Raw genomic sequence first — 11,029 nt, 5'->3', positions numbered from 1 at the left:
CTTTGAGTGTAAACGGCAGCGCCATATTATCACTGATGTTATATGGGCCATAAAAGCCTAACGGATCAAATACGATTAATAAATAAATGAAACACATATGCAAACTTTTCTTTATTATTATTTTAATATTTTGTCTAAAGATTCAATAAGGTGATCCATTAAAAAAAAGATTTCTCTGTATATTGTTTTGTAAGTCAGGCTTTACAGGGTTAAATCCAGGCAATTGTATCTGAAGTGGCTATTGGTCTCTTGTGTATCCATGCTTACTCTGCTCAACTTCTAGTGGGGAAACCAGTGAGAAAAAAATCCATCAGGCTTTAACAGTATTACTGTAAGGAATAAGTCCATCCATTAATAACAAACTAACAAATAGCTTGCAAAAAAAAAAAATATATATATGGTATTTTGAGCACTTCTTGCGTTGTTTTTGCCTCTTCACGATGACTCGCGTGCTGTAGTCCTCAGTTGTAAGTCGCTTTGGATAAAAGCGTATGCTAAATGACTACATGTAAATGTAAAATGTAACATTGTAATGACTTTAGCCTCTGTATTTTGATTTTAGACTTCCATTGGTTATAGTAAGATTTTTTTTTTTTTTCTGTTTATTATTGTTTGTGGCTTAGATTGTTCAAACATCTGAAACTTTTTTTCATGCCAACTCTGTGATAGTTTTAAAGAGGATATGTTTTTTAGAATTGATTTAGATTAAGGAGAGTGTAAAGCTAAAATGTAAAAAGAGACTGCTAGATAAGGCCATTCCCAGGCATAAGGGTCCAGGGTCGTTGGTCATGATGTTGCTTGTTGCTGTGGGCCTCTATTTTAAGCACTATTTTTATCAAGGGGAAGCAGATTGATACAAAGCGACAAGAGCCAGGGGCTGTGGCAGAGCGTGCGGGTGGGCATCTACATGCTCAGGTCCAAAGGCAAACACTCGTGCTCTCTCCGCCTCTCTTTCAAAGATCTCTATCTCCCACCACCCATCACTGAAGCCCCTCCGGGACCAATACTGTGTCCTCTCTGTCAGTATCGAGGCCATCCACATCTGTGTGTGACACAAACCTCTGGCCCACTTCGTGATCAGTGTGTGTTCGTGACCGCTTCCAGGGTGTCTTTAAAATGTATTACATTCATGTTTAAAACTTTAAGGTAATAAAAGATCTTAAATTTGTTAAAGAGAATAAATTACAGTTTGTAATTGTAATAAACATTTCCTGATTATGATTAAATATTTATTTTCCATGAATTTATTTAGTGAAAAACTTTAAATAAAAATTGGCTTGATTGTTTTATTCTTTGTTTTATAGAAGTTCTATATTGAGTAATAGTTAGATGGATTTTACTGTTGTTTAACAACAGTTCAATTGTTAAAGTACTTTATAGAGTGAATGCCATTGTAAAGACTCTACGTCTATCCCTCACAGCCTTGTTTTCATCTGCGACTATTAACCTGACTAAGGTCTACTGCACTAGTATCACCATTCATAAAGTTTAACTGACCACACTGATAAAGTCTTTAAAACCTTTTCTCTGTAAAAGACTCACTTTTCTCCTTTAATGACATTCCTGATGGGTTTTTTTCTCATCCTAAAAAAAGTCTTGCATTTCATTCTTTTAAACATGCATGTGTTTGTGCATGTAGTCAGCCCTGGTGAAAATAATATTTAACCACACATTTTTAGATTTATACCTTTTTATGTGTGTTTGCTATTGTGCTTTCATGCACGTGTGTTAGCTGTGCAAGTTCTGGATATAAAAGACAGTCAGCTGAACAATAGAGATGCAGAAGGTCATATATGTAGCCATTTTCTGGCATATGGAGTGGACGGCAGAGCAGAGGTTATCACTTTTCTTCCTCTGTCTTTCTCAGTGTGACAGCTCTGGCCTACACTATCGCTGTCCTCTTCAGACGCTTGTGTCTTATCTTCGGTTTCACTCCATTCTCCAGGGCTGTCTTCCCTCAGCAAGGCAAGCGGCTCCCATTGTTTGGCCATCTTGTCTTATCGCTGTGCCGGCCCCTTCTTTGGCTGTTTTCAGTTGTGTTTTTGCTCGTCAGTTGGTCTCGGTAAAACGACAAACTGAGACACAGACAGCGAGAGGAGCCTGTCTGATGGAGTCTCACTCTGAGGAGAGAATAGCAAACAAACAATGGAGGAAAGAATAGAGGATGGATTGTGTAATTAAGGAAAAGGGCATAGTGGAACAGCTCTTAATTTGCATCCTAAGTTGTATCAGAGAATAGAATTTGCTCTTCTCCAATTATAGTATTGAAAATTGTATAGCCTATATTATTGTTTCTGGTGGGTTTTTGAAATGTGCACCTGTGCATGCTTTTTTCAGCTAATGTTGCCCATAATCGCTTGTACGAAACGAGAGATTACACTTTTGGCTTTCTTAATTACAGGGTTCCCAATAATTTGTAATACGATCTGGGAAAGCACCACATGGTGAAATTTGACATAGGCTACATGTTTTGATACCATATTAAAGCCGGTTTCAGTCCCTTTCCACATCTGTTTTTATTTATTTCATCGTTTGTCTCTCTGTAACAAAAGTTGTGGTTATCTGAAGTCGGCTGATCCATATGATTTTCAGAAACGGAATTTTGAGGAAAAACATGTTTTATTTAACTGTCACGTCCTGGTAGCGGGACTGGCGCTCTTTTTTTAATGCCCTTTTCCCCCTCATCACATATTTAAGTAATCATCATAGATTAGGTATCATTCGAAAGCTTACAAACTCAAAATTCATCCTGTGAAAACCGTTTTGAAATTGGACAATTGAGAGGCGAGCAAGATCTTTGAGCGACCAGTTTTCAGACGCCGTTGTTCTCTTGTGCTCCGCTCCGCGTCACGATAACGTAAAAATAAATAAATAAAAACTTGCGTGCCGTTGTAGTTTACACAGGACTGGCTGGACCTTTATTATGTTATGTGGTTTATTTTGATAGGTGAACTGTCTTTGTAATGTTAAGAGAAGGAGAGCTATATGGGCGATTTTTTTTCCATCTCCTCTCCGCCGTGCGTGTTCTTAAAGAAAGACAGTCTTTTCAGCTTGCCACTATAAATCGCTATTTTTCTGCACTAAACTAGTGAATTTACCCCAAGATATATTCAGAGATGATAGACAAGATGTTATAGAATAATAATTTAATGAAAACCCAATTTTGACAAAAAAACTGACATTCAATCTATTTTTAGACCGGACTCTGACCTTACTGAAAACGTACCAGCGCGACATCCGACGGGTTTTCCCAGATCGCATCACATTTTATTTATTTATTTTATTAAAAGTCTCTTATGCATTTATCTGATCAAAAATACTAGTATAGCCTATAAAATTACTATTTTCTATTAATTTATTTCTGATGACTAGGCTGAATTTTCAGTGTTAAGCGCCACTTGATCCTTCAGAAATCAGTGTAATATGCTGATTTGATACTCAAGAAACATTTATTATTATTATTATTATCAGTGTTGAAAACAGTTGTGCTGCTTAATATTTTTGTAGGCTAATTTAAAAATGATTTACTTGACATGTAGGCATACTCCTCTAAGATATTGCAATTAACTTTTCTGCTGCTTTATACATTGTCTTATATCTGTTTAAATCTATTACTTCCATGTCAAGATTATTTGTATAGTGCTTTTCATTCACATTGTTTAGAAAAATATGTTTGAAAAAGTTTATTAATTCCCCCAGTGATTTAGCTAAAGGCTACTGTGACAAGGCAATAAACTTTGTAAGATATTTTGTGAAGGAGATGCCAAATATTATAAAGGAGCGCAAATACAAATATGCCCTAGCAATCTCCTTAAAAAAATTATTTTGAAAATCATTACCATAATCAAGGTGCCACAATTTTACATGAATGATATAATATTAAAAAGTTTTAAAAAGTAATTCATTTTAGTAATTCATTTTATGAAGTTAATTTATTTAGCTAGATGCTATTTTCTTTGTTTACATGCAATCATGCCTTTGACTGACTAAGGGCTTAAAGACTTTGACGACTATTCCCTGAAAGCTGTTCTCTGGGGCTTAACGAATCTGAGACATACAACATGTCAATCACCAGCAAAGAGTGTAGTTTAATGTAAATTGGTACAGTCTGCAATGCATCAACGCTGGAAGCAAACGACGCGACAAAACTATATGTCCCCATTATAATTAACAAAGCAGCCACATCACATACAGTGTAGACAGTTCTGTTGATTATAATGGGATCACTTTCGTTTTGTCGTGGCACATGGTAGAGTATGAAAGAAGCAAAAAGGTTTGGATGGAAGAAGAAAGAGATGAGGAAGCAATGAAGACCTAATTAGCTTATATTATAGAAACGTTGATGACAGAAGTGCCTATGAGAGATACAGACACACACACACACACACACACACACACACACACACACACACACACACACACACACACACACACACACACACACACACACACACACACACACACACACACACACACACACACACACACACACAGAGAGATGATGGCTGGGGTCAAGTGGCTGGGAGGAGTAGTTCGAGAGTGAGCCAGGCAAATCTCAGATGGCCCTCAGAGGCAAAAAAGTTCACTGCAACTTTCGCTCCCTGCGATCGTGGCATGGTGTCATTAATCCAAATGTGCTGGTGCGTGTAAATACACACGTCCTTCCTGTAGGCGTGTGCTTGCTCCTCCTTGAATCCACCCATCCAGCCCTTCTGAAATGTTTAAATGGAACTAAGGCAATAAAATGCAAGATGAAAGACTAGAGAGGAAAGAAAAAAGGGCTAATGAATCTGATGAATATTCAGGTGGCTTCACAGGCTGCTTCTGGTCCAGCGAGAGCTGTCTGTCAGCTCTGCTCCGTTTCTTCTCTTTCTCCACAGCAGCACCAAACACAAAGACTACTTGACAGCTCTTTTTTGTGTGGAAATTTGTATGATGGAAAAAAGGGAGGGAGGACCAGGAAAATTAATAAGATAAGTTAATTAATATAATTATTATTGAGTCATCGAAACTCATGGAAATTATATTGAATAAATTGTTCTTAGCTGCTCTAAATCCATTACCTCATTAGGCTACTTAGTATTATTTGTAAAGTGTTTTTTAGTCCTTCTTGATTTTCTTATCGGTTTATTTTTTTGTTTAGTTATTTTAGGTCTGCAAAAATGAATGTCAACTGGTTGTTTAAAATATATTTTTTTACCCATTAAAGGAGATTATATATATATATATATATATATATATATATATATATATATATATATATATATATATATATCCGTCCTTCGGATGAGACGTTAAACCGAGGTCCTAACTCTCTGTGGTCACAAAAAGTCCCAGGATGTATTTCGAAAGAGTAGGGGTGTAACCCTGTCATCCTGGCCAAATTTGGCCTCTGTCCATCATGGCCTCTTAATCATCCCCATATATGTATACTAATTGGCTACATCACTGTCTCCTTTCCACCAGTAAGCTGGTGTGTGGTGGGCGTTCTGGCGCAATATCTGCCGTTGCATCATCCAGGTGGATGCTGCACATTGGTGGTAGTTGAGGAGATTCCCCCTTCTGTAAAGCGCTTTGAATGTCGAGAAAAGCGCTATATAAATGTAATTTATATATATAAAAAAGAAAAGAATTTCTCACAATTTCTACCTGATAATATATTTATATATGTAGGCCTATATATATATATATATTAATTCAAGTATTCATTATAAAAATGTTTTAAGATGAGCATTTACAGTATCTGCTTTCTAAAGGTGTTATAGATCTAGTGAACAATTAATCTGATGTGCATATTATGTATGTGCATTCAACATGTGTGCATAATGTGCATTCAATTTGTAAAAAAAGAAAAAGAAAAAAAAGGACCTCATCATCTTTAATCAAAATGTCATAACTGGACCTTCTGACAAAAACGGCAGACTTCTCTCTGGTGACGTATATGCAGAACTTCTCCAAACATTCAGTCCAATTAAACCCCGTCCAACAAAACAACAAAGTCAGTAGTCAACTCCCTATATTTTGATATTCTATTACACTCACATTTCCTTACATTTCATTGTGACTTTAATTTATATGACTCTAGGTCTAAGTCAGATTTTAAATAATTTGAAGTCATCTTGAAGGACTCTTGGAGAACCACTGCTTTAACTGATATCGCTTAAAAATTATATTTCTTAGCACAGTATGTTATTACTATCTAGTGCCGTTTTCATGTTTAATGTAGACAGGATGTGAAGGTATTTGTATTTGGCTATTTTTATTTAACTTTTCTTTATTTTTTTTATTCATGAAACTGTATTTTAGTTTAGTCCCCCCGGGGCTTATGATTCCATGTCAGTAAGACCCTCGGCCGACACGTTGTTAGGAATGCATCAACCATCTCCTTCCAGGTCACTGAACTATTTTGACCTCTTTTGAGCTGAGCGCACGAACTTTTCCTAGCCTCCGTTCTGGCCGGCTGCCGCTGTGCCAGCTCTCGTGGTTGATGCAGAGAAGGGGTGGAGGTGGTGTTGTCTCGGGAGCTGAAACGTGATGACCACGGTCACTTAGCAAGAGAGGACATCTCCAGACGGCGATGAGGCAGAGAGCAAATATTTAGCCCAGCCACTTCAGGAGGAGATCCGGGAAGGAAGAGAGGCAGGAGCATCTTTGCCAAGCCCAGAGACGTGACTTCAACTCGGGATGGAGACCCTTGCCCCCCCTCGCTGAATCTTCTACCCCCGTATTCAGGGTCACGGATCTCATCTCTGGACTAATATCTCAAGCAGTCCACAGATGGGGAATTAAATTGGAGAGCTGGCTCGGTATCAGCCGAAGGATGAATGGATGGATGGATGGATGGAGCGCAGGGTGGCAGAGGGAGGGAAGGTTGCAGAGAGGGAAAGGAGGAGATAGATAAGAGGGGCTTTTGCTGGTGATAGATGAGGAAAGCAGACGGGAACAGAGGAGGAGAAAGTGTTGACTGAAGTAGGAGGAAAGCGAAGGGAAGCACGCCACTTTTCATTCAACTCAAGCCTGACTACAGGAAGCATACGCCGTATCCGTTAATGACAACCACATGCAGTTTCTGTCCCCCTTATTGTATAACAGTACTGTAGCTGTACATGATGTGGCAAACAGACAACAAAGCAATGGCCAATAGTTAATTTATAAAAACGGTTGAGTCAAGCACCGACATTGTAGCTGTAGACTTATAGAGATGACATAAAGTTCAGTTACAGTTGACCTTAGTCAGGGTGCTATATTTAATTTTTGATAAAAAAACGAGACTGTAAGGGACACAAGTACAGTGTGTTCAATGGATTGTACTGTTGTTTAACAACAGACCATTTGTATAGTTGACGAAACAGCTTTCCAAAAAACCTTCTGTAGACAAAAACTTCTGTTATGAGTTTTGATCAGTGTGATCAAATGTGTACAGTATATGAAATACCAGTTTGTTATCAAGCTGAATAACGGACAGACACCAGAAGCCATTCAAGTTACAAATGGATGTGCTTGCTCTTATGTTAAAAATAAGTTAGATTAGATATACACTTCTTATTTGGGTTAATTTTTCATAAGTGCTTTAAAAGTTTTTTTTTTAATAATGAGATGCTATTATAGAGTGTTGGAATTATTATTTTATTGTGTTTATTGATAGTGTGTAAAAGACAGGGCCATGATGATCACATGCTCTCTTTTTCTCTGCAAGTCTCCATCTCTAATCCCTCACACACAAATACCCGTGCAATGCCAGCTGTTTGCATTCGGTGCCTCAAATATTTGCTCAGCCTGTTGTCTTTGTCTGCACCCAACACTCCAGCTGCACATTGCACATGGCCGTCTCTTCCCTTTCATGCATATTTTTTCTGTCTGTCTCCATTCTCTCTCTCTCTATTGCCATTCATTCATTCCCACTCTGTCTTACAGTATGCCTCATTTGAATATGGGAATATGGGTTTTGATATTTTAGAGAAACCATTTGGGTGCCATTCAACTGTGATATGGCTGTTTCTCAACCTTTTGATCAGGTGTCACAAAATATCAAAACTGCATCTGTTTGTGTAATACAACTAATATGATGTTGATGAAAGATAGAGGTCTGAAGGCCCACTAAATAGTATGTGCGCCTTCCATAAGAGCTTTTCTTTTAGGGATAGCAGCCCTTAACATTTACTTATAGTTTTAAATCACTTCAGATTTTAAATCAAGTTGCCTATATTCACATGACCCTGAAATGTCTCTGTAAAATCTTCTCAGAAATGTTAAATCAGATTTGAGAGGTTCTAAAAAAAAAGCCTGCGTGTGAGAGATTTAGAGAGTCACGTATGTTTTGACCCACACACCTGTCTGCTCTGAACACACCTGTTCTCTGGGCAGCTGTCACTCACCACTGCGGGCAGCCAGTCCCGTAACACCTGTGTGCCAACCTGCCAGTTCAACTTGCCCAATAGGAGGCAGGCAGTCTGTCAAAGGGCGGGTGTTAACTCCCCTGTCATTCTGTGATTGGGCGCTTTGACAGTCACCCTGACCCTATAGTGGCTCTGAACACTGTGCATACAAATCACTGTCTAATTAGCCTACACAGCAAAAAAAAAAAAAAAAAATTATTTCTCAGGATTTTTGTCTTGTTTTCTAGTTAAAATATCTAAACATTCTTCAAACAAGATATATTTACTTTACTCAAAATGACATAAGATATTCAGTATTGTTTTCTGAAACAATTATTAAAAAAATGTATGATTTTTTTCTTAAAACAAGAAAAAATATCTGCCAATGGGGAAATACAATTAATATAATTCCCAGGACTCTGATGAAGATGTAACTTTGCATCGAAATGTTAGTTGAAATTGTCATTACAATTTTTAAAGTTACAATTTATAGACATGTTATGAAAGAAATAATTTACCTGTTGAGAGTGTGTTGACAGCCTGTGTAGTTGTAAAGCTGCATGAGCTCCAGAAAACCAGTAGGCCTAATGAGGCGGCTAGATTTGAAAAACAAAAGGCGGGAATAAAGAACCCAAACTCGAACACAAAGAACCATATAAAGGGTTCTTCAGGATGATTACTTTATGATTTATTGAACTGTTACTACGTGTAAAGAACCTTTAAAGAACCATCTTTTTTAGAGTGTAGGCCTACTATTAAACTTCAGAAATTTGGATGCAGCCATGTCTCTCCTGCAGTGTAAGGTCCTTACAGGTGTGATCATATCCAGTACTTGCATATTCAGTAATTGCACACCTGCATGCCACCAGCATTCATTCTCTTGTGTGATGTGGTCTGCCTTCAGGCTCATGTCAGAGGGCATCTGTTTTGACATCTAAATCACAAGCACTTAGTTCTACACTAACACTGCCGGGAACCAGAACCAGAGTAACCGGGGAAGTTTTTCGCTGCTCAGGTTCTAATTGTTCCCCTGAGGGGAGACTGTGGCGTTTGTGCTGTGAGGATATCGATGTTCCGACACTCATTAGAACCTCACACGCCAGTGCTCAGCCGTCAGGCCAGGGGAACATGTTGGATTTGGATTGGATAATTTGATCTGAAATGTGAGACGCAGCAGTGGAGGGGAAGCCGTATTTATAGATTTCGCCGAGTGGTCTTAGAGCCTGGGAGGGAAGACTGGGATGGCAGGAGAAGGGGGGAGAATTGGTGTCATGAATATGAAAGAGAGATAGGAAGGGTGATATGCAGACATGTTCGGATAATACAGCCGGTAGTTAGGGAAGACAGTTTGAGTGGTGATCTCAGACAGTGTTTGTGTGAGCGTGTGCGAACCAAACGTCCTTCGCTTGTTTTTCTTCCCTCTATCCTTCTTTATTGACGGCATGTTTTTCCATCGAAGTTTTCAGCCCTGTGTTAAAAGTTATTTACTATTTCAGATTACTCTGCACTTTTCATGAATACGGTACACCTTGGTGTCCCATTACTTTTTTTATGATGCCATAGAGGCACAAATTCCATGGTTTTGTTGTTTTTGTGAAAACTATTACATGCATTAGATACATTATCTAATATAACATTAATCTAGCATAAAATATAGCTAGTTTTAATCAAATATTTGTAAATCCCTTTTGAAATTATGATTTTTTTCTTCACATTTATTTATTTGTTCTGTCCCAGAATGACATTCCTTGACATTTGAATGCCTTTTTATCAGTGTTTACAAATATTATTGTGATGACTAGGCTATATTTGTAAATGTCAAAACAACATTTGGTCCCTTGTTAGGCTAGCTCCAATTGAATTATATTTTAATTTATGGCAATTTGTTTTGTTTTGTTTTGACGATCCAGAGTTTGACGATCTGTTGAAAAAGAAAGATATATTTTAAGAGCTTCAGTCCCATTTTGTACCCTATTCAAAGAAAGTGACATTTTTTGTTAGTGTGGGAATGAGGAACGGTCAGCTCGATGTGTTTGTGAGTGGAGTGAGATTGAATCTAATGACGTGGGTTATTGCTATCCTGCCATCTCAGTGTCACGTCCTCTGAAAGCCTGAAGACATCTAGAGAGACGGATAGCGATCAGAGACAATCATACACACAGACGGTGCTATAAAGGTCTTTTCAGCCAGCTCCCATCTCTGCGCTTCTTGTGTGATGCACTGAGGCAGTTGTGGTGTGGCAGGGCCCATCATCCACACAGTACTTCTTCACTATTTTAAGCTCTCCACTTTTCTCTCAGCAGCAGCCTGCACCATGAGCTTTTGTCACTGACCTTCTCAAATTCTCCAGCCTGGTCAGCACAGCCCAACGTCTCATCCAGCCACTTAATCCCAACTGTATGATGATGTCTTTATGTGAGACGTCTCCTGTGTATTCTTTACCTGCTTTCTTGCTTTGTAAGAATATTTCATCCTCAAACCTGGGTCATTACAAGAGACAAGTTTTCTATATCGTGACTGTCCATAATAGTAGTATACATTATGGTTTTAAATGTTACTAAAAGTTATAGAACCTCACCATCTGTATATAAGGCATGCAACAGCATGAATCTAACAGCTCATCTAAAAAAAAAAAACAACACCAACAAACCTCT

Source organism: Phoxinus phoxinus, assembly GCF_949152265.1.
Source record: "Phoxinus phoxinus genome assembly, chromosome: 1".
NCBI classification, from domain to species: Eukaryota; Metazoa; Chordata; class Actinopteri; order Cypriniformes; family Leuciscidae; genus Phoxinus; species Phoxinus phoxinus.
The sequence above is the reverse complement of the archived record's forward strand: the minus strand, read 5'-3'. Positions refer to the sequence as shown.